This window comes from Tenrec ecaudatus, chromosome 5 (assembly GCF_050624435.1).
Source record: "Tenrec ecaudatus isolate mTenEca1 chromosome 5, mTenEca1.hap1, whole genome shotgun sequence".
NCBI lineage: Eukaryota > Metazoa > Chordata > Mammalia > Afrosoricida > Tenrecidae > Tenrec > Tenrec ecaudatus.
In genome coordinates, this window is record NC_134534.1 from 186,379,353 (window position 1) to 186,403,795 (window position 24,443).

Here is a 24,443-nt window from a genome sequence, read left to right on the forward strand (position 1 = left end):
GGAAGACAGGGGTTCCCAGAATCCTCAGGAGAAGGCCATGCCCACATAGAGGCCTCATCAGCTATGACCTGATTGACAGGCTCTCCACCCCTTCACTCAAGTTGACAGGAGATTGTTTAACTGCCACATAGATGTTCCTGGGAAAAGTCATGGAAGTTTACAGGAAAGGAGAAGGCGGCAGGCTCCCTGGGGTGGAGCCTCAGCTCAAGTATATCTCAGCAGTGCCTTGTCAGAATAACAGCCAGTATCCATGGTTATTGTGGGGTGCCAACAGGGGGATTGCGGCACAGTCACCGACGTGCAGACTATTCTGTAGGGTTTCCCAGGCTGACAGTTCTCCAGGGGCAGGTCCCCAGGTCTTTGTTGGGCAGGGCAGGACTGTCAGCTGAGCACTCGCATGCTGCATCACTAGGGCTCCTTCATGGCCAACACAGGCAATGCAGGCGTCTGATCTCTGCTCGTGGAAGACACACTGACACCTGGTGACCTCACACGCAGACCAGAGCCACTCTGTGGGGTTTCCAGGCTGCCATCTTTCTGAAGCACAGCCCTCGGCCCATCTGCTACAGGAGCTCAGGAGTGGGTGGGTGGGGGACAAGGTGGGTATCAAGCTGCTGACTGTCTGGCCAGTCGGTGAGTGACAAACCACTTACACCACCAGGAGCTCTTCACGACTAACAACTTCCCCAAGTTATCTTCGACCAGATACTCACGCCACATTGCAGCAAGCCAATTGTCCCACATCCCTCCAAACCAGTGGATCCCCACCTTCCTCATGCCATGACCCTTTCAAACAGTTCCTCATGTGGTGGTGACCCCCCAACCATCAAATTATTTTTGTTGCTTCTTCATCACTGTCATTTTGCTACTGTTATGAATTGGGCGGCCCCTGTGAAAAGGTCATTTGACCCCCCAAAGGGGTCGCGACCCACAGGTCGAGAACCGCTGTTCTAAAGAAACAGACGCCAAAGAGCTTAATGCATTCCTATCAGTGAAAGAAAGAGAGAGAAGCAAACCCAGACTGACTGTATGTCCCCAGACAGGTCCATCAATACAGACAGCTCTCACTCCATTATAAACGTCATAATGTGTTAACACTACCACGCACAATGTAAGGCGTGTACAAGTACAGCTACTGTAAAGAGAAGCAGAAATCACCATCGAGACAGCCAAACACTTCCCTCCTCCACTGGAGGAGAGCATCGCACAGACTTCTCTAGAAGCCAGGGCTTGGGGCTGGACTTGGCTGGAGCTGATGCGGGAGGCTGGCTCACTGCCAGAGCTGATCACAGCCCTCAGGACAGGCTAAGAGTTGCCCCTGTGGGTTTCTGAGACTGTAACTCTTTATGAGAATAGGGAACATTGTCTTTGTCCCGAAGAGTGGCTGATGATTTCAAACTGCTGACCCTGTGGTCAGCAGCCCAACCCAGGGCTCCATTAGGTGGGCAGAGATGGCATTCAAACTCCAGTTTTCCCATCCTTTTCCATGTTGACTGACTCAAACATTGGGAAAAAGGGAGCAGAAATCTGCACTTCACAAGAAGCACTTCTTTGGATAAAACAAAATTTCCCAAGAGGAAAAAGATTATCATTTAAGAACACCCTTAATGCAATTAATTTGTCTAAACTGCTCACTCCCCAAGAACACTCACCCTAAGCAGCAGGAGCAGTGAAGAGGATGTGATATGTGGGAGTGTCCATCTGCAGGCTGACTGGAGCAGGAGACAGGGCTGGGTACAAACATGCCAGGTGTACAGCACACCCCAGGCTAGGGGTCTCCCTCTTGGAGAAGGCTGCCTGCCCAGCCCCGCACAGCCAGAGGGCCAAGGCTGTGTGGCTTGACCCAGAATCTGTTGGTAAGGTACCAGCTGTGCGAGCTCTCATCCAGTCCTGTTAACCACTGAAGATGCTCTGTTTTATTGATGTCAGTTGACATCCATACTGACGTCAGATAAAAATGGATGTCAATTTTATCTCCTGGGACTGAGTTATTTTTGAGTTTAAACTGTTCTTTCTCCTCTTTGTCATCTGTTCTACCAGTCTGAATGGACCACTAGGCTCCAGGTTCTGCAGTAGCAGTTTAAACACACTAACATTTCCTTTTTCTAAGTCCATGATCAAGCTGTTTATGGAATGACCGCCCCCTTATAGCCCACCCCGGTTACTTTTCCCCTCCCCAAATGCCACCCACCAGCCTACATGTCTTCCTGACCTCCTCTCGGAGCCTTTTGACGCACAGATCAGAATCGATCTTTCCTGTGATACTCAGTTCTCTCACTTCTCCCTACAGCTTTGTGTGCAGATTTCCATCTCTAACACAAGACTGTAAGTTTCTCTCATCCTGAAACCAGTGGAATCTTTTGTAAAGTTCTCTAATCCCAACCAGGAGGACAGGCTGCTAACCTCAAGGTCAGCGGCTCAAAACCACCAACTGCTCTTCAGGAGAAAGATGAGGCTTTCTGCTCCTGCAGAGACTTACAAAAGGGCAGTTTCACCTGCCTTTGAAGGTCACTTTGAGTCAGAATCAACTGGATAGCAAGCAGTGAGTTGGGTGAAAATCCCTATCATTCCATATAAACCAGTGGTTCTCAACCTTCCTAGCGCCGCGACACTTTCACACAGCTCCTCATGTGGTGGCGACCACCCCCGACCATAAAATTATTTTGTTGCTACTTCATAACTGTAATTTTGCTCTTGTTATGAATCAGGCGACTCCTGTGAAAGGGTTGTTCAACCCCCAAAAGGGTCGCGACCCACAGGTTGTGAACTGCTGACACAAAACTCAATAAAAGCTTATTAGATGAACACCTTGTGATAGTCTATTAGAAACATTACCCTAGGCATCCTTGGGTGGCACAAATGGTTAAGCACTGGACTACTAGCCCAAAGTTTGGAAGTTCAGCTCCTCAGAAGTAAGGTGTGGTGACCTGCTGCTGAAATGCATGGCCTTGGACACCCTCAGGAGCAGGTCCCCTTTGCACACCCAGTCACTGAAAGAGGCCTGGATAGCGACCAGCAGTAACAGATTCCTTTCACGTGATTTTTAAAACATAGATATTGATGGATTCACATTCAAGCAGACCAAGTACCGAGTCTCTAACCTCTCACCTCTCAGAGGGTTAGGCCCAGGGAGTTCTCTACTGCTACGCTAATGAGATTGCATCGGAGCAGGCTGGATCTTTCTGAGTCATAAGACCAGACCAAACCCAGAGGTACTCACTGGAGAGAACGGAAGACCGGTGTATCTACAAGCCCAGAAATACCAAAGCTACTGGAAACTGCATTCAACTCAAATGGATCTCCTTCCAGAACCATGCCCTAGATTTGCACACCTCGACTCTTGGGGGCAGGGGGCGAGGGTAAGAAAGCACATTTCTGTTCTTCAAAGCCATCTACTCTTGGTCTGCCTCACACCAAAGATACAGCCAGGAGGGTCTCAGCAGAGAAACTGCTCTCCGAGGCCAGAGAGGCATCTGGCAGGAGTGTCATCGAGGGTCTCAGTTTGGGTTTAGGTTCTAGTTTGAAGTGAGTGGTGCAACTGACAGATTAAGCACACAAACTCAGCGAAGAAAGGAAAGCAAGTGGCTCATCCAAGTGACAAGTGCAAGGGGCTGTCCCCTGTGGTCATGCGGACTCAGAGCCTCAACAGCAGAGCTCAGTGTTTCATGCCATGTCATCTGCCTGAACACATATGTATTACTGTGCACACATATGCATACACGCACACTGCTCTCTATCAACATTGGGTTCTGTCCTCCCGTGAGGATAAGGGACCCAGTCATGGTGCCTCCAAGTTCTACCTAACATCTCAGCCACTGTGGCAAAAAGAAAGTGACTTTGTTGGCAGCTTTCCAAAACAAGCCCCTAATTGTGGGGGTGAGGCGACAGGTAATGTCGGCTGGTATAGACCAAACACCTGGCCCTAGGAAATGCTTGCACCTAGAAGAGACCGTTCATCCCTGGGGATAGTCTAGCCCCTGTACGGCAGTGGTGTCACCATCACCCCACCCCAAGACACATACTCATGTGGCTTAGAATGGGAAGGTTGCTTCCCAAAGGAAAGTCAGGGTGTAGCTCCCTGAGCAAGGGGCTGATGGGGCCTTGGCCAGTGCAAAACAGCAGCTGGCCATGTCATAAGGGTCAAATCTGTCTGAAACAGGATTGCGCAAGTGTAATGGGGACACCCTGGGGCACCGTGCGTCCAATGCCACCACAATGACCTCCCGGGGCTACAGGCCAGGCACTGATGCCCAGGAAACACACCGCCCTGTTCCAGCAGCCCAGTAATTCCACATCACTACTCTACCCTCTGGAAGGTTTTCCCACCCCATGCCCTTCAGGGGTCACCTTGAGCCAAGGCTGACTGGACAGTGCACAGTCAGGAAATGTTTCAATTATGCTATAAATTTTTTTCTTAATAAAATGTTGGGCAAAGAAAACAAACAAAACTATTATCACCCTAACCCAAATGATCGTTTCGCAGTAACCAAATCACTGGCAACAGCCTGAGATGAGCAGACAAACCAGAGGTGACACGGGCGCGAGCACACGTACACACAGTGGAACATAACCCAGTCGCAAAGAGAAAGGAAGTCTCGACACACACCACGGTGTGGATGAACCTTCAAAACGCATTCATTGATGTCAGTCGGTCCCCAAAGGACAAAGTTCTGCTTGAGCTCACCTACATGAAGCACACAATCAGAAGAGAGCAGGGACTGCTATCAGTGGCCAGAGAGGACAGGAGGAAGGAGGGGCAGCGGGGCGCACAGGGCACCCCTGCCCAGTGATGGAATAACCTGGAGAAGAGCGGCAGGCACGGCTACACAACATGAAGAAAGCCATCCACGCCACCGAGAGCCATCTGCAGAAACTGTTGAACTGGCTGACATGTGGGGTATATATTTTTAACACAACAAAAGAGAAATCAATAGAATGTATCTCCCTATGCATCTCTATTACCTAGGTTTTCTAAAATAACTTCCTCCACAGTGTTGTCCCTTTTCTTGTCTAGTGTAACATGACAGAAATGCATGTAAAATTAATAAATAGTCAGTAAATATTTACAGGTCATTGTAAATTACACTCTTTAAGGACATGAGAAAATTAAGGTTTGAATTACCTTCCACCCTGTAATTACCAGGAGTAGATGGCGTCATTAGTCGTTTTCATTCTACCCACTGCAATGTATCTTACAATTCACTTGCAGAAAAGGGAGGCGCTGCCTAATACTGTGAGTGCTATTAATCAGTGAGGATTTAGTCATATCACTTGCACTTCATTTTTATACACAATATATTTTCAGGGCAAAATATCCCACTCTGACTTCTGATGCATCAGAGAAATATCAGTCCATGCAAAGCATATGTCGTGGAATCTGCACTGCACCAGGCACCGCCCTCCAGAGGTTGACAGGAACGCCTATCCAGCATGGGAGGGTGCCAGTCTCTCGGAGCCCTCACCAGCATTTGTTGTATCTGGTTGTTGTTGTTTTGTTTACTTTCCTATGAATCCTGCTGAGAAGGCACAGCTCAGTATTAGATTTGCAGCTCTCTAATGGCTAACAATCACAAGAATTTATTGTTGCTCACGCATTTGTTTTCTACACATTTTAGAAATTAGGCCTTTGTCTGACATGTCATTGCTAGGTTTTTTTCCAGTCTGTGTGTTCTTTCACCCCTTAGTGGGACTTTCCATGCACACAATGTGTAATTTCTTGGAGGTCCCAGGTATCTGTTTTGGTTTTTTCTTTCTCTTTTAAAAATATGGAACACTTCATGACTTTGCGTGTCATCCTTGCGCAGGGGCCATGCTAATGTCCTCCGCATCGTTCCAATTTTAGTCGATGTGCCGCTGCAGCGAGCACCAGGTTTTGTTTTCTGCTGTTGATGTCTTTTCGATGGTATATTCATGCCATGTGTTCCCCACTCTAAGTTTGTCTCTATACTTTCATTGATAATCTCCATAATTCAAGGCTTCACATTGAGGTCTTTGGTCAATGTTTGGTGCATTTTTTATACGGTGTGAGAGATGGGTTCTGTTTCAATTTTCTACAAATGGACATGCAGTTTTGCCAGCACCACAATTCAAATGCATTCGTTCTTTTTAGTACTTCCTTATTCAATGTCAATGAAATGCAACTTTCACGTGTACATGATGCACACGTTAGTCCTCAAAGTAACATCCTTGCTTTTCAATATTCTAAGATACCTTACGTAACAGATTTACCTTGATCTCTTCCTGCTTCCGTTAGTATCGATTGGAGATACATGCAAAACAAGATCCATGACAACTTCCATCTTTTCTCCATTGATCATGGTGTGACTTATCGGTCCAGCTGTGAAGGACTTGCTCCTCTTCACAGTGAGTTGTAACCCATACTGCAGGCTGCGAACCTTAATCTTCATCAGCTAGTGTTTCAAGCCTTTCCTGCTTTCAGCAAGCATGGTGGTGTCATCTGCAGATCACAGCTTGTTAATAAGCCTTCCTTGGCTTCCGATGCTGCATTCTTCATATAATCTAGCTTCTCTAGTGATTTGTTCACATAAATGTTGAACAAGTGTGGTGAGAGGATGTGACCCTGAGCCACACTTTTCCTGATTTTAAACCCTGCAGTATTCATTGGTTTTGTTCACACAACTGCCTCTTCATCCAAGCTCCTTTCACATGGGCACAATTAAGTAGTCTGGAATTCCTATTCTTCTCAAGGTCGTCCGTAGTTTATACTGGACCACATAGTCAAAGCCTTGGCCTCGTCAAGACAACACAAGTAAACCTCTTTCTGATATTCTCTGCTTTGAGCCAAGAGGTGTCTGACATCACTGATGAAATCTCTTGTTCTATGTCCTCTTCTCAATCCAGTGTGAACCAATGTCAATTCCCTGCCAATGTACTGCTGAAACCTTTGTTGGATGACCTTCTACAAAAGTTTACCTGCATGTGATATCAATGATATTGTTCTATGGTTGAGCACTCTTTGGGGTCACCTTTCTTTGGAATGGGTACAAATAAGGATCTCTTCCAGTCAGTTGGCCAAGTTGCTGTCTTCAAATTTCCTGGCCAAGATGAGTAGGTACTTCCAGTGCTTCATCAGCTTGTTAAAGCCTTTCAATTGGTATTCCAGCAATTCCTGAAACCTTGTTTCTGGCTAACGCTTACAGTACAGCTTGAACTTCCGCCTTCAACACATTGGTTCTTGTTCATTTGCAACCTCCTAAATAGTGAAATGTCTCTTTGTTAATGTAAAGGAATCCAGCTGCTTTTTGTATATTGATCGTTTGCCCTGCCACTGCGACGGGAATTTCAATTAATGTCAATATTTTCTTGCTGATATTTTAGGATTTTCTATGTATAAGATATCAAGGAACCCTGGCGATATAGCGGGGGTCACAGAGTGGATTGTGAACCCCAAGGCCAGCAGTTTAAAACTACTAGCTGTTTGCAAGAGAGAAAGATGTGACCTACTGCTATCACTAAGGTTTACCATCTTGGAAACACAAAGGGGTCATTTTGTTCTGTTCTGCAGAGCCACTGAGTTGGACTCAACTCGATGGCAATGAGTTTGGCTTGGAGAAACATATCATCTGCGAATAAAAATAATTTCTTTTTTTTTCACCAATGTGAATGCCTTCAGTCTCTCTTTCCTTGTAGCGCCAAGATTCCCAGCACACTGTTGAACAGGAGTGGTGAGAAGAGGTTCTATAGTATTCTTTCCCATGCATCTTTGGGTGGACCCACTTCTCCAATATTTCAATTAGCACTGAGTACACTACACAGAAACTATGCCGACTTCCAAAGAGGGTTACATTTAAAGGTATTAGGGTTCAGCATAACTTGAGGGAGACACAATTCAATCTATATAACAGGGGAAAGTGGCCAAAGAGGCCTCTCCCAAGAAGAATCTGAGATGAACCCTCCTGAGAGCTGACTTCCCTGGGATTAACTTAGTGGCATGACAAAAAAGATTCTGCTCAAAAAGGCCATGGCTTACAAGGGCACTGAGGAACCAAGAGACTCAGCTTGTTCAAGGAACAAAAGGGAAGTCAACCTGGGACCATCGCAGGCCTGGGCTTGGGGAGGGGCCCTCCTTCAAACAGCAGCTCACCCAGTGGCCATGCCAATGACACTAGATGCCATGGCAAATGAAGGCAGACCTGCGACGGGTGATGCGCTCTCTGCAATAACAGATTGCACTCCCAGCGTTGACATGAGTGCCTTTCTGTAAAAATCCTCAGGACTCTCAGAGAACCTCCAGGTTAGTCGAAGTAACGTGGCCACAAGACCACCTGGCGATCTGCGGTGACATTGATGCTACTGCCACTAGACGGTAAGAAGAAACGTTACTGAGCATTTGTTGCATGTGCAAAACAGGGACACGCATTTGCCATTCTTAGGTGGGGCAGATGGTAAAAGCACTGGTCAATGACCACAAAGGCTGCTGTGTCAGACCCAACCAGAGACACCGTCAAAGACCTGATGATTCACTTCCCAAAGGTCTCGACCTGGGAAAGTGTTGGGAGCACTGTGGTTTTCTGAACACGTGGAGTTGCCAGGGGGTGTAATTAACTTGACACCAGCTAAGCACCACCACAGTGTACCCCTCGTTCTCCCCCTAAAGGCCCCACAATTCTTATGTCATTACTTTCATTGTAGAGTTGAGGGTCCTGAGACTCAAGATAGAAAAATGGCCTTCTGCAGGCACACAGTTACCAGAGAGGTAGAACTAGGACTTGAACCTGGATCCTGAGGGTTCTAAAGCCCATCCTGCCGCCTCTGCATCAAGTGACACATTCTGGGAAAGACAGACCGATGACATTAAGGCACTAGGGACAGGTCCTATCCATAAGTTGGTCATCACGGGAGCAGACGCTGTCTTCTGGGTCATCTTCTGCTAGCAGTATGAGTGGACATAACACACCAACCCACAGACACTATGAGTACGCACCCAGAACTATATGCACCCCCCAAAACACATGGACACACAGAGCAGTGGGGGAAGGGTAAGACAGAATGAAGAAATCCAAGAAAAACATAGCTGGAAATTGTCTTCATGCCAAGTTTATTATCGTTTCCCGTGGCAACAGTGGCACGGTTGCAGCCTGCATGGTACCTCAGAGCAAAGATGAGAGCACAGCCCGCAGTGAGCCACAGTCCGCATTTTCCTTCCTGGCCTCAGTAAACAAGTGGCAGGGCTTTATCCCCAACACCCGTCACCCAAGTCATATAAGAAACAACATTGTTCCTTAATGTTTTCTTACTGCCGAGTCTCTGTGTACCAGTGATTGCTGTAATTTAAGCTCCAAAATAAAACAAAATTATCACTGGATGACAATTTATAGTGCACTTTCAGAACTGTTTACTTTTCCCATCCTGCTCCGATGTGATTATGATTTACTGTTGGTGGCTGGGCTGCTCCAGCGGTGGGAGGGGGGGGGAAGGGGGGGTTGTGCTTGCTCAGCCCTGCCAATGCCAGTGGCCCAGACAGGGCTCCCCCTGAAGGCACCCAAATATTGTGGATGTGAGCGTCAGATAACATCTTACTAACCAGGCAGGGCTTCATGGCTTGATCTACCAGCGTGGGCAGAGAGGGAAATTAGAATGCAATGCAGGTGATTCAGCTGTTTCCCAGAGAGACTTGAATCTCCTGAGCACATTAATTTGAAGACACATACGTGCATGGCCAATGTTCCATAATCGCCCATGATAAGCAATGCACATGAAGACGCCATTCAGAATGAGGCGGCTGGACTGGCTGGCTCTGTGGGGAAAGGGGCCCAGCATGTGCTGGTGATGCAGATGACACACAGGCCAGGGGGCTTCAGTGGAACACCATCAAGTAGCAAGAGCTGCAAAGGGAGACAGAGGAGTGAGAAACACATTTCCCGCCATCTGACAGGGTTTAACCTCCTGATCTCAACAAGGCCTTCAAGTACTGGCAATCTCTCCATTTTCAGTTGACATAGCAAAACTTGAACAATGCAGATATTAAAAATAAGAGCAAAATATTACCATCCAGTTGATTTTAACAGCAACTCTGTAAGACAGCACAGAAATATTCCAGAAGGACATCTTTATAGCAGCAGTCTCATCTTTCTACTGTGCAGCCACTGAACATTTAAACTTGCCGAGTGTGGTTAGCAGGCCTGTTTTTATCCCATGGCACTACCAGAGTTCCTTCCAGGAAGGGTTTAGCCAGGGTTTGAAAGCCCATCCATTGGAAAGGAACCCTTAAACCAGAGGACCGCGTGGGTGTGAATGACAGTGGTGGGCTTTGGAGTCAGAGGGACTGGGATTTGCATTGGCCATGCCTCAGTTTCCTCACTGAGGGGAAATCAGTGACAACAGTCCCTACTTTATAAGGTTCCTGAGGAAGTGGGAAGCAATGATGTGTGTCGGGTGCACAGGAGGAAACCTGCAGAAGTTTACTCTGGATGACTTCACTAACCTTCACAGGGCTGATCACACTCCCACATTTGCAGCCAATCACATCAGTGGCCAGATTTCTGCGTGGTGTGTGGACCTGTGTGTCTGTCCACAGTTCATCCGCTGTGCAGGCGTATATGCACGCACAAATCTGTGTACATGCATTCAGCTGCACATAGACAGAAGACCAAAGATTCTATGCACTTAGCACACTTATCAACACTGGTCCACAAGTAAGCTCCCCCTTTAGCTTTCTGTTTTTGCTTTTATTTGGTCCCATGCATTTTTTGTTGTTTTAGTATGATAAAATGCATAACCAAACATATGCCATTTCAACAGAGTGTTCATGTCTGGCTCAATGACACGGATTACGTTCACGCTGTGTGACCATCACCACTGAAGGTTTGCAAAGTACTTCCCCACCCTGAACAGAAGCTTGGCGGTGAGATCCCCCCTTAATTTACATTTTTCCTGTTCAACCTTGACTGTCACTCTAGTTTCTCTTTTCTGTAGGTACCAACCCTAGCAGATTTCATAACTGTATGAAATTATATGTACATCTATTTATCCAGGAAGTGACTCGCACAGTTATGGAAATGAGAAAGTTAAGTCTAGTTCAAGTTGGTGCATCTGATGTTTATCAGGAGATTTTTCCTGATGTTCACAGCTGCTGGGTGATGGACCAGGAAAAAGGAAGACCACAGCTGGTGGATGCAGAGGTGGATGAGTCCAAGACCAAGTGGGTCAGGAATTATACTCTAATGGTTCCCAAGGTCAACAGGCAACATGGTGGGCTGATGAGACGCAGGATCCACACCAGCAAGAATGGACAGCCTTCCCACAAAATCTGCTTCAACCGGGGTAGGCCACATCCTTGCGGAAGCTTCCTTCCAACTGTACTAGGGAAGCCCTAGCAACATAGTGAGTTACTCATGGGCAGTTCACTGTAAGGTCAGAAAAGCCACCGAGACTCCTGACCATTCATCTAACATGTAGGGTTATCCGATATGCTTTGAATTTATAGAAACATGACTGTATTGATATCCTACTCTAGTCTTTCCATATATTTCACTTGACATCCGCATGCTCTGTTGAGTGTATATTACTTCTCACGGCCCCACCCAGCACACTGGATCCATCGCCTTCCACAGTGATGTTGTTGCTTTGTAGCCCATGGAGACCCTACAGGACAGGGAGCTGCCCCAGAGGGCTACCAAGGCGGTCATCTTTCTCCCGCAGATCAAATGACTGGCTTTTCTGCAATCAGTCGAGTATTCAGACAGCGTGCCCCTTGGCTCCTTTCCATGGTGCTGGGACCCTGGAGACATTCCCATTTGGTGATGTTGTTAGCTGATATCCTGCCAATTTCGTTTAAATCATTTTTGGGGGGGCTTGTACAACTTTTATCACAATCCACACATACATCCACTGAGTCAAGCACATTTGTACATTGGTTGATATCATCATTCTCTAAACATTCACTTTCTACTTGAGCCCTTGGTATCAGATCCTCATTTTCCCCCCTCCCTCACCATCCCCACTTCCCTCATGAACCCTTGATAATTTATAAATTATTATTATTTTGTCATTATCATATACTGTCAGACGTCTCCCTTCACCCACTTTTCTGTTGTCCATCCCCCAGGGAGGGGGTTATATATAGACAGATCCCTGTAATCAGTTCTCCCTTTCCACCCCACCCTCCCTTCACCCTCCCAGTATCACCACTCTCAGCACTGGTCCTGAAGGGAACACCTGTCCTGGATTGCCTGTGTTTCCTATTCCTATCTACCAGTGTACATCCTCTGGTCTAGCCAGACTTGTAAGGTAGAATTGGGATCATGAAAGTGAGGATGGAAGAAGCATTTAGGTACTAGAGGAAAGTGGTATGTTTCATTGTTGCTACACTGAACCCTGACTGGCCTCTCTCCTCCCTGCAACCCTTCTCTGAGGGGAGTGTCCAGTTGCCTTCAGATGGGTCTTGGCTCCCCAATCTGCACTCCCCCTCATTCCCAATTATTTGATTCTTTTGTTCTTTGATGCCTGATACCTGATCCCTTCAACCCCTCGTGATCGCACAGGCTGGTGTGTTTCTTCCATATGGGGTTTGTTGCTTCTGAGCTAGATAGTTGCTTGATTACCTTCAAGCCTTTATAACCCCAGATACTATATCTTTTGATAGCCGGGCACCATCAGCTTTCTTCACCACTTTTGCTTATGCACCCATTTGTCTTCAGCTATTGTATTGGGAAGGTGAGCACATAGCAGAATGATTTTTTCCCTTTGATACCAGATAATTGATCCCTTCGGCACCTCTTGATCACACAGGCTGGTGTGCTTCTTCCATGTGGGCTTTGTTGCTTGTGGGCTAGATGGCCACTTGTTTACCTTCAAGCCTTTAAAACCCCAGACACTCTATCTTTTGATAGCAGGACACCACCAGCTTTCTTCGCCACATTTGCTTATGCACCAGCTTTGTCTTCAGTGACCGTGTTGGGAAGGTGAGCATCATGGAATGCCAGTTTAATAGAACAGAGTGTTCTTGCATTGAGGGAGTACTTGAGTTGAGGCCCAATGTCCATCTACTACCTTAGTACGATACCTATAAATATATGCACATAGATCTATTTTCCCACACTCGTGTATATATATATTTACATATGTACATGCCTCTATTTAGACCTCTATAAATGCCCTTTGCCCCCTAGTTCTTTCCTCTATTTCTTTGTACTTTCCTCTAGCCCACTATCATGCTCAGCCTTCATTTGGATTTCAGTAATCCCTCTCAGTTACATTACCCTTGATCACTCCCTACCAGGCCTCTTACATGCTCCTCGCCATTATCCTGCTGATTTTAACTCAGAGCAACCCAGCTGACAGACCAAAAACACGAGGCCTCCCTGAGGTTGTCCAGGCTGCAGTCTTGACAAAAGGAGCTTGTGAAGGTCTTACCTGGGCAGACCATGGGGTTCCTCAAACCAGGCCCTACAGATGGCTTCAATCTAGTTAACAGAGAGTTTGCATTTCATTCTCAAATATCCTGACTCAGCATCTACATTTGAGCAAGACCACCAGGTCTGGAAGGTCCCTGAGTGTCACCTGAGGATCAGAGTGGCTTAAAAGTCCTGGTTGGAATAGACCGCCTTCTAGCTGGTCTTCCTAGAGTGTAACCGTTGCTTCCCTGGGGTTCTTACATGCCAATGACCCTCACCACTCATCAAGCCACCTCTGGCCCCTCATTTCACCTCGACTCCCTATACTTATTGCACTAAACTCACATCACGGACCGCTGAATTCTAAAGTTTAATTACATCTTTCCTAATCCAGAGTGGAACAAGCAGCATGCCTGCAAGCCCCTGAGCTTCCCGTGCCTGTCACTCCATGAAGGTCTGGTCTGGACAAGGAAGGCATGGGCCTCTGTCCTTACTAGCTCAGCGGGATGACCAGGGTGGACAGGCTCATGCTTATCTATCAAATTTTCATATGTAAACACTTGGGTTCACTCACAGCTCACCTTCCCTCTGATGATCAAGGGCAGCATGAGAGCCAGGCCAAGCTTGGGATTGTCTCCAAGTGCCCCTAGGGGAGCACTATAAGCAGAGGCCTGTCCGAACTTTGCTTTCAGCCACAGGGAGCTAGTGGTGGCTCACGGGCAACTAAGCCAGCCTGCCGACTGACCAACTCCTCAGGAAGTTGGTCTGGGCAGAGGAGAAGAGCTATGCTGCTGACAAGGGCAGAGAAAGCCACCTGGCCAGTGCAGCTGACACGTCGCCACATACCAGAGGTGTGAGCTTGCCAAGGGAGGACCTAGTTGGGTCTTACCCAACCAGGGACCACTGCCACTTTTTGTTTTTCTTTTAGATTTTTAATAAGGAAGAAAGGGCTGGCCATCTACGGTGCTTCCTGAACTGTCTGTGTCAGTCCTCTGATCCCTGGGGTCGGATTCACGACCCACCCTGGGGATGGCACAGGCAGGTGTGTGGAGTTCTCCTTCAGTAGACGACCAAACCAACCAAAATCCAACCCACTGTCATGTCAATTCCAATTCACTGTGAACTTATGTAAGCTTTCTGGGACTGTAAATGTTAATGAGTGCAGACAGCCTCATTTTCCTCCTGAGCAGCAACTGATGGTTTGAATCAGTGAGCTTGAGGCTAGTAGTCCAATTTCTTAACCCAAAATGTGATTTGTCAATAGCAGCTATGAACAAGAACACCAAAGAATTGAATTTGTAAAGACCTCCCCAATATTACTGTTCGGTGTTCCATCACCTCCACACTTCCTGGCTGATTACACGGAGATGACTGGTTACTGCAATAGTCACAGCTTCTCTGTGACCCCTGTGTGTAAGGCACGGGGCCAAATGCTTGCTATAAATTTTCTCATGTGGTTCTCCACATAGCTCCATGAGATAAGCAGTAAGACTGGTACTTCTGACATAGAGAAACAAAGTCTGGGAATTTGGAAGGGGATCTAGCCAGTAGTTGGGTTGGTATGAAATGTGGGAGACCAGCACCAGCACCAGAGCCGTTCCCACTACTCCAGCTGCATGGGGCATGTAGTCACCTATCCAGATGGTCACCTTTCAGCATGTTCACTACATTCACTGCATGAATGCTGCCTCTGGGCTTTCACATTTGATCCTCACATCAGTTTGGAAGTCGGATGCATGGGCATCTCTAGATCGGGAAAGGAGAAACCTGAGCTCCGAGAACCCAGAAGGCTGCTCTTGGATCTCCCAGGATGGGCCTGGAGGATCCAGCCTCAAATCCAGTCCTATCTGAATCTGAATTTGAATGGTCATGGTGCCTGTCACGTCATCATGCTTGTTTAACTCAATACCTGAGTGCAGGAGAACTCGGGGGTGAAACGGAAGGTGTGGGCACTTGCCCTGTGCTGTTACTGCTTCCAGAGGGAGTAAGCCTGCCTTCTCAAGTCGCTGGGCCACTGAGGCAAAGCGACAGTGTTTCAAGAAGCCATTGCAGGAATCAAGCAAAGATACACAGCAGTGGCAACAAAGGGATTCCGGCTCAGAGGATTAAAGGGTGACCATGAGGAGCCCTGGTGGCACTGGGGGTTAGGCGCTAGGCTGGCAACTACAAGATCAGCAGATCATACCCTCTGGCTGCTCCTTGGAAGAAAGATGAGACGGTCTGCTCCCTTGAAGATTAGTCGCTGGAGCCCATGTAAAGTCGCCATGAGTTGGAATCAATGCAATAGCAGTGGGTTGGGTTTAGTTTGGGGCCCTTCTAGTGCTGCCCGTCTGCTACTACACAATCCACTGCTACAACTGTCTCAGTGGTGGGAACATGCCAAACCAAGCAACCCTATAGGACTGGGTGGTGACTTCTGACTCATAGGGCCCCTATAGGACTCCTAACTCACAGCACCATCGGGGTGCTGAGCAGGGGCCTGCTCTTCACAAGAGGGCAGTCCAAGTCTGAACCTTCTCCTAAATGCAGGTGAATGTTGGAGGCAGGCGAGGCGTTTCCTCTGAGAACAGGCTTTCTACAACAAAAGAGGCTGCTGTGACTTCACAGCCCGGCCCCTGGCCCGCCCCGGGTCTGGGGGCTCCCCAGGCACCATGCCCTAGTCTCTTGAGCATAGCATATGCTCTCCAGCATTTTGTCTCACTCCCCACAGGCATTAGTTCAAACATACTTAACCCCATTCCATGCCTGCTGTGGTAAGCAGATGGATCTGAGAACCGGGTCTCAATTGGAAGAACCATGGCCCCATATCTGGATGACGGCCTCCAAGTGCATGTGCCTTCATGGGTTCACCTGTGTCTCACGCAGTCACACAGAGAACAAGAAGCCACTGTTGGAGACGCTGTGGCAAGGGCGCAGGGACCACTGGCCCCTCTAAGGATTACTCCTGCCCAAGGAAGTCATCATGGCTTGTTTCCCAATTGCCACCAGTAAGGCAGGATGTGCAAGGCACAGTGTGCAGGCCGAGAGCCTGGCAGGTTCTCTGTGGGACAGGCTAGCAGCCGTGAAATCTCGGAAAAGCTGGTCAGAGTCTCCCAGCCCAGGGATCCCCCTCAGTGGCAAACCACACCCGCTCTCCATGGGCTCCTTTCCAACTCACTGGTCACTCCAACAGCAGGACCAGCAGGACTGCTCCTTAGGCCTTCTGACCCTTTACTGGATCAGAAAGCTGCATCTGCTACCACAGCCCTTGCCATCAGCAGGGCTATACCGAACCCACGTGGCTACCAGTGCTCAAACCCTCTGACAGGGGGGACTATAGTACTTCCCTGTGAGGTGCAGGGGAGGTTTGATGGCACATTAGAACCTCCAGGGGAGCAATGAGGGGTGGGGGGGAGTAGAGGCAGTGTATTTTGATCCTCTCATCTAGGCTACTAAATGAGTTAGAATATCAGGGCTGGGGTCCAGGCATTAGTAGGTTTTATATCATCTATCCTAACTCCAAGGAGCCCTGCTGGTGCGGTAGTTATACCTTGGAATGCTAACCTCAAGGTCAGCAATTCTAAACCACCAGCCACTCCTCAGAAGAATGATGAGACTTTCAAATCCCCAAAAGAGGTAAAAATCACAAAAACCCACAGGGACAGCTGTAAGCTGTCCTAAAAGGTCGATATGAGTCAGAATAGACTTGAGGGCAGTGAATGAGTGGCTGCTCCCCCACCCCCACCCCCACTCCAACACAAACACACAATGATGCTATTAATTTCACAGCCAAATTTGGACCATCAGTGAGCTACTCGGAGTGTGATCTGCACAGCAAGAACATGGGCATCGGAGTGTGATCTGCACAGCAAGAACATGGGCATCGCCAGGGAAGCCAGTGAAGTGCAGCCTAACAAGAGGAGTGAAGGGGAAGCTTTTCATCTGAACATTAGCCCAAGGTCACTCTCAAGGAGTTCATACTCTGCAAGGGATGAGGTGGCTCGTGGGAAGTCATTAGCCCAGACCCTGGACCCTGGCAACCAGTACTTAAGGGGTTTTAATTACATATGAATCACAAGATCATAGCCAAGATTAGAATCCCAGAGATTTCCCCCTGTAGTATAGAAGCCACCCTCAGTTACTCTCTGTGTAAGATGGGCTACCCAACAAGTGCCCAGGGGCAGGACTTGAGCATACTGTCGGAGGTAGCACAGCAGTGCTGCAGCTGTGACTGAAGCTATAGCGAGGTGGCTCCTAGGACGATCGCGTCGGCTCTGTGACCAGAGAAACAAATCCAGAGTCACTCACATCTATGTAAGAGAACACTTTACAGCAAACACCAATTGTATATCGAGAAAATAACCCCAGCCTAGTCCAAACCAAGTCCATAAGTCTGATATGTCCGATACCAGTCCATAAATTCCCCTCAAATCCACACAGCACATGCAATGACGTCGAAGGCAGGCAGATCATAAGCCAGTGGGCGGGGGGGGGGGTGTCTTGTGGATCCAGTGGCAGTGGAAGCCTCTCCACCTGGCTCCTCCACCTCCTGAGTGTGTCTGCTCGGCGGCAACACAAAGCAGAGAGAAAGTGTGTGAATGACCTGCCTCCGGGAAGAAAGAAAGTTCCCAGAGACCTCATGAGAAGGTAATGCCCACCAGGAGGCATCATCGGATTGTGACCTGACTGACAGGTTAACCTTCACTCCACTCACTCTTAATATCCTCCAACTGACATGAGATTATTCAACTAACAGAAATGTCAGAGCCAAATCTGTCACAAATTACAAGAGTCCTTTTCAACAAGTGGTGCTGGGACAATTGACAGTGACATGGAAAGAATCAGGTGGGACTGCCAAGATACAGAGCTTCTACTCAACATGAATCAAGGGCTTAAATGTAGGAACTGAAACTGCACATCGTTTGGAAGAAAGTCTAGGCCCAAATCTTCAAGACCTTGGATTAGGGGATGGTGTCTGTGATATGACATCAGAAGCATGGGGAATAGTGCTTCATCGCTGCTTTACTGCACCCTGGTTGACTCATCCCTTCCCTGTGACCCCTTGGGGTGGGGTGGGGGAGATGTTCCACTGTCTACAGATGGGCTTTGGGTCTCTGTTCCAATCCCCCTCATTCTCAACAATATGTTTTTGTCTGTCTGTTTGTTATGGGTAATCTGATCCCTGTTACCTGGTCCTATGACACCTCATGATTGCACCCGCTGGTGTGCTTCTTCCATGTAAGCTTGTTGCTTCTCTGCTGGATGGCTGCTTATTTACCTTCAAGCCTATAAAACCCCGGACACTATATCTTTTAATAGCCGGGCACCATCCACTTTCTTCACCACATTTGCTTATGCACCCATTTTGTCTTCAACGATGTGCCAGGAGGATGGGCATCACAGGATGCCAGTTTGTTAGAAGAAAGTGTTCTTATATTGAGGGACGGTATGAGCAGAGGCCCAAAATCTGTCCACTACCTCAGTGTATTACCATATAAATATATGTACATAGGCCAATACCTCTATGTTTATGAATTAATGTATTGACACCCCCACTATCATGACCTCTGAGCTACTCCTCACTTTGAACTAGACCGGAGCATGTACATACGTATAGATAAGAGATAAGAGCTCACAACACATGGAACCCAGGAATGGGAGTAGCAATACTAGAAGGGTAGGGGAAGGAGAGGAGGGAGTGAAGGACGAGGGAACTGATGGCAGTGATCAACACATAACCACACACACCCCTCCAGGGGGAAGAACAACAGAATTCCTGGGAGAAGGGAGACAGTGGTCAGTGTGGGATACGGAAATAATATTAATTTATAATCTATTAAGGGGTCACCAAGGAGAGGGGGAGAGGAGCTGATACCAAGGGCTCAATAGAAAGTAAATGTCTAGAAAAGAATGATGGCAACATATGTACAAATATGCCTGATACAAACGATGTATGGATTGTAATAAGAGTTGTAAGAGCCCCCAATAAAATGATTGTTCAATAAAAAATGTTTTAAGGACAAAAAAATCATAGGGAAAAAGAGATAACAGATTTCATCAAAATTTTAAACTTTTATCCTAGAAAAAATACCATCAGAAAAGTGAAAAGACAATCCCCCAAATGGGAGGAAATAGTTACAAATCAGGGATTTGTCTAAAATATACCAAACACTCTTAAAATTCAATAAAAAGGGCAAACAACCAACTTATGAAATGCACAATGTGTGGAAGGAAATCTCTAATAAGCACACGGGTGGGTGCCTGACATCATGAACCCAAGCAGAAATGCAACCCACGCCACAGGTACTGTCAGGGTTCCCAGCCCCTAATACATCATCACAGGTCTGGTAGGCACAATTGTACAGCGATAATAAGTAAAGATTATAGTAAAGTCATAGAGAGCATGAGAGACAGAAGAGAGATTGAAATAATGGAATCAGACACATTTCATGGTAGCATGCTCACCTCAGCCCCCTTGGTGGTCCAGGTGGAGGGAGGGAGAGAGAAATCTTTATTGCTAACCCAGGCTTTCATAGTCTCTGATGTGCAAGCCCCTAATTACAAGTGAAGACATACATCACAAGAAAGGGTTGTGCTACAGGTAATATGTAGTGGGAGGGGGGTGATCTAGGGGTTCCACATAATACAAAGGGGAGGTATTCGGGGTACACATGTGATAAGATGGGCGGATCCTAGATTCAGGGAGGCAGCTTAATTTGGGATTTCACTGAGCCAGTTTGACCTGTTCTCTGGCTCACTATAGAAACCATTTTTAGTAGGGTGTAAACCCCACCTACAGGAACCAAACTGATGACTGCAAGCCTTTGGGGAGAAGTAGCCCCTTGTCCTTAACAGCAGGGAGTGGTCCCCTCTTGTGGTGGGACCAGACAGTAGTCTGGCAACGGACTGACTTCAGGGAAGATATCTCTAAGCATGACCTCCCACCATATGTTGGCAAATAGCCTCTAATGTTTGGCATGTCTTTGGGGGAGCTATCATTGGGGGAGAAGTCTCTTTAGAATCCCACAAGGTACTACTTTCCACTCACTAGGACAGGGAGAGTAAAAACACGGATACTAACAAGTGCTGCCCGAGATATGTCACTGTGGGAGCCCAAATACGTTGCTGGTGGGGATATAAAGTAGTGCCATCACTTTGGAAAATAGCCCAGTGATTCCCAAAAGGGTATTTTTGGCAGCACCCAAGAGAAGTGAAAATATATGTCCACAAAGAAATTTGTACACCAATGTCAAAGCAGCATTCTGCATAGCAATCCCAACGTGGGAGTGAATGAATTATCCACAACTGATGGGTGGATAAAATGTCCATACAATGGAATGGAATTTGGCCCTAAAAAGAAAATTAAGTAAATGTACAACCAATGTGGATAAAAGTTAAAGGCCTATGCCCCATCATAGAAGTCACTCACCAAAGACTATCTGCTGTATGATTCCCTTTCTAGAAATGTTCACAGTAGGCAATCGATGGAGACAGACAGTAGAGGAGGACTGAGGGAGGTGGCTAGGGGACAAAGGAGAGTGATGGCAGCAGAGCTCATACTGTGTTTCAGGGAGTGACAAGTTGAAAGTGCTTATACTGATGGTTACCTCACTGTGAAGTATACTAAAATCCACTGGCTTGTCTACCTTTAACGAGTGCATTGTATGGTGTGTGGATGGGTGTCATTTTTCCCAGGGTCCAGCAAATGATTAGATAACTGTTTTTTTAAATGCTAACAACTCTGTTATTAAGACAAGTTACACACATGACAAACATCAGAGAGAAGAGGCAAAAATCTAATTTTAAATCATTAACTATGCAAATGTGGGATTTCAAAATATGTAAATGTGCCACACTGTGATCAAAAGGAAGTACATGTTGGGCTGATTTCTTCCTGTTAATTCTGCTATAATAACTTCTTTATTGTCTCACTCCTGCCATGGGGAGCCCTTTATGGTACCATTGATAAAGGCTTAATGCTCTCTCTCTTTTTTTTTCTTTCCCAAAACGAAGTTTGATGAATTATTTTTTCCTATAAGATGCCTGCCCAGAGAGATAAGTGCTCCGTGACTCAAGGTGACCACTGGGGGCATTGCTCATGCCTTTCCCCAGGGAGAGCTCCCGTCTCTGTCACGATTCCCTGGGGAAAGAATGTGTGTGCGCACGCGCGCGCGCGCTTGTGTGTGTGTGTGTGTGTGTGAGAGAGAGTGTGTGTGTGTGTGTGTGTGAGAGAGAGAGAGAGAGTGTGTGTGTGTGTGTGTTTGTGTGTGGGGGGGGGGGGGGCTCTGGGTGTTTACCTCCTGAATCTGTCACAGAGACCAGACTGCCCATGCAGCAGCTGGCCTTTGCCATTGGGAAAAAACACAAAACACACAATGAAACAAACAACTGATGGGTAAGAGCCTACAACAAGTGCTCACGTCCAGAATGGTAAGAGTGAGGGAAGCCCTCAAAAATAGGGCTGCCCAAACAAACAAAATCCCAGGGCCCTTGTGTTAGTCTGGGTACTTTAGAGAAACAAATCCACAGAAACGCATGTATAAGAGAGCGTTTTATATAAAGGTTAAGTGCGCATCAAGAAAACATCCCAGTGGCTCTCCAGGCGCCGCCACGCTACCCACTGCAGCGCGCCGCCTCGCCGTCTGGGCCACCCATGGGCAGCGGCGAGGGGCATGATGACGGACTACGGCGAGGAGCAGCGCAACGAGCTGGAGGCTCTGGAGTCCATCTACCCTGACTCCTTCACAGTATTATCAGAAACCTCGCCCAGTTTCACCATTACTGTGACATCGGAGGCCGGGGAAAATAACAAAACTGTCCAGACTACGCTCAAGTTTACATACAGTGAAAAATACCCGGATGATGCTCCCCTTTATGAAATATTCTCACAGGAAAATTTGGCAGAAAATGATGTTTCAGACATTTTAAAGTTACTAGCATTACAGGCTGAAGAAAACCTTGGCATGGTAATGATCTTTACTCTAGTATCAGCTGTGCAAGAAAAAATTAAACGAAATAGTAGATCAAATAATAAGTAGAAGAGAAGAAGAAAAGAAACAGAAAGAAAAAGAAGCCGAAAAGCAACTATTTCATGGCACTCCTGTTACAATCGAGAATTTCTTAAGTTGGAAGGCCAAATTCGATGCAGAACTCTTGGAAATGAAAAAGAAACGAATGAAAGAGGAGGAGCAAGCAGGAAAAAATAAATTAAGTGGGAAACAGCTATTTGAAACAGATCATAATCTTGACACGTCCGACATCCAGTTCTTGGAAGATGCTGGAAATAATGTGGAAGTCGATGAGTCTTTGTTCCAGGACATGGATGACTTGGAACTGGAAGATGATGAGGACGATCCAGACTCTCCTCCTGCTGATGCCGAGAGTGACTCAACCGACTAACGGACTGGCCCTCGGTCGAGGTGCGCCAGCACAGCACCTGTGGCTGTGCCAGAGGGCTGGGGTGTGCATTCCTTTTTTCTGAGAAAAAGTCACTTTCAGGAGAATATGCTTCTGATAACTTTCGTCACTTAACTTAATAAACTGACTATGAAATTAAAAAAAAAAATAAAACATCCCAACTTAGTGCTGCCCAAGCTCACAAGTCCAACATAAGCCCATATGTCCAACACCAATCCACAATGTCCTCCTCCATTTCACAAAACAGATGAAATGATGCCGACTGCAGGAGAAAAGCCAAATCAGTGAACGTGTAAACATCTCAGCGTTGGCAGGGGTCTCCACATGGCTGCTCCAGCACTCAGGGCTGCATTGGGGTGGGTCTATGTGGCTTCTCCCCAGGGATGTGTTGCAGGAAGTGAGCCTTGCCAGCTAAAGCAGGGAACTGGCTATGGCAGCTGCACTACTGAGCCATTATCCCTCCGCCCTTCAATTAACCCCACAGGCGTTTATCGGCCATGTTGGCATAATAAACAAACTACAGCAGCCCTTTATCAAGGCTTTCCTGCCCTGTGTCCGGTGAGCCAACGCCCACCAAGCCTAGCCCAGAACACACTCACATTGACTGTCACTCCATAGGGTCGTGGCAAAGACATCAGATAGTGCGTACAAAACGCAGATCATGCATGACCAGTGAGAAGCACTTTAGAGTAGGCTGTGGACGACCACCACAGTGACAGCCACTCTGGCTCTACTTTGTGTAATGTGAGTTCTAAAAGCTGCAAGCACCCTGCCTGGAGCCTTCAGGCTTCGGACGGCTGAGACCCAGCCATGCCCCCTGCAGATCTTCCTGAGCTGGACGGTGATGGCACAGCAGACCTTCTGGGAGCCAGAGAGACGCCAGAGGGGACTGTTTCCAGGACACACAACCTGGGAGGCAACTTGCTGAGCAGTCGTGCTGACCGGGACCCAGGGGAGGTAGCTCCCAGTTTCCCAAGTGTTGAATCTGCCTCTTTTAAGTCCCTTCAGATTTCTATGGGTCTGTCTCCCCATCCCCACCTGCTCCCCGAAAGCCCCATTGACCAAGTGAAACAGGGTGGCCCTGGGGACCAAGGTTTACAACTCTGGTCTAATTGACCCCTTTTATACCCCAGCTGCCCTTACTGAGGCAATTCCATAAGATAGGGAGGCTTCAGGCCTCATGGCCCTCACATTGCCCACCCTCCCCACACATGCAGCTGTAGGAGAATGGACTAGGACCCCATCTGCTAATCATTTTCTCCAAGTAAAGAAGCTGGGCTGGCTCCCCTAGAGCGGGGGGAGAGGGGGGTGTTTACACTGGCGGCCCATGGGCCACATGTGGCCGTCGAGGTAATTTTTTGTGGCCCATGCTCTGAAATAAAATTAAAATAGAATAAATTATTATGAAGAAAATAGTGCTTAGGGGAGATAGGGGCAACACTGTATACACAATTCCCTCGTTACATTTTATTTCAGAGCATCGTGGGACACAAAAAATTACCTCGGGGCGCATGTGGCTCATAGGCCTCCAGTTTGATACCCCTGCCGCTAGAGTAAAACGGTCCCCACCATCTCTGACCTCAGCGGCCCAGGCCGAGGCCAGAGCACAGCCACAGAGCTAGAGCCGCCACTCCCAGCAGCAAGGGGGCATGCACACAGCCCTTGCAGACAAGCTCTCCTGGAGACAGGCTG

General features: G+C 47.5%; 1 protein-coding gene, 1 non-coding gene and 1 pseudogene across 2 annotated transcripts in view; 1 reads left to right on the forward strand and 2 right to left on the reverse strand.

Annotated features, from left to right (window-relative positions):
* Nucleotides 1-24,443, reverse strand: part of CACNA2D3 (calcium voltage-gated channel auxiliary subunit alpha2delta 3) — a 978,241-nt gene that overhangs the window by 717,776 nt on the left and 236,022 nt on the right. The gene's annotated exons all lie outside the window — the stretch shown is intronic.
* On the reverse strand, nt 5,760-5,866 carry LOC142449495 (U6 spliceosomal RNA). The gene has a single exon (XR_012784655.1). It is a non-coding gene; the product is annotated as a U6 spliceosomal RNA (small nuclear RNA).
* Nucleotides 21,982-22,764, forward strand: LOC142449056 (RWD domain-containing protein 1 pseudogene; annotated as a pseudogene).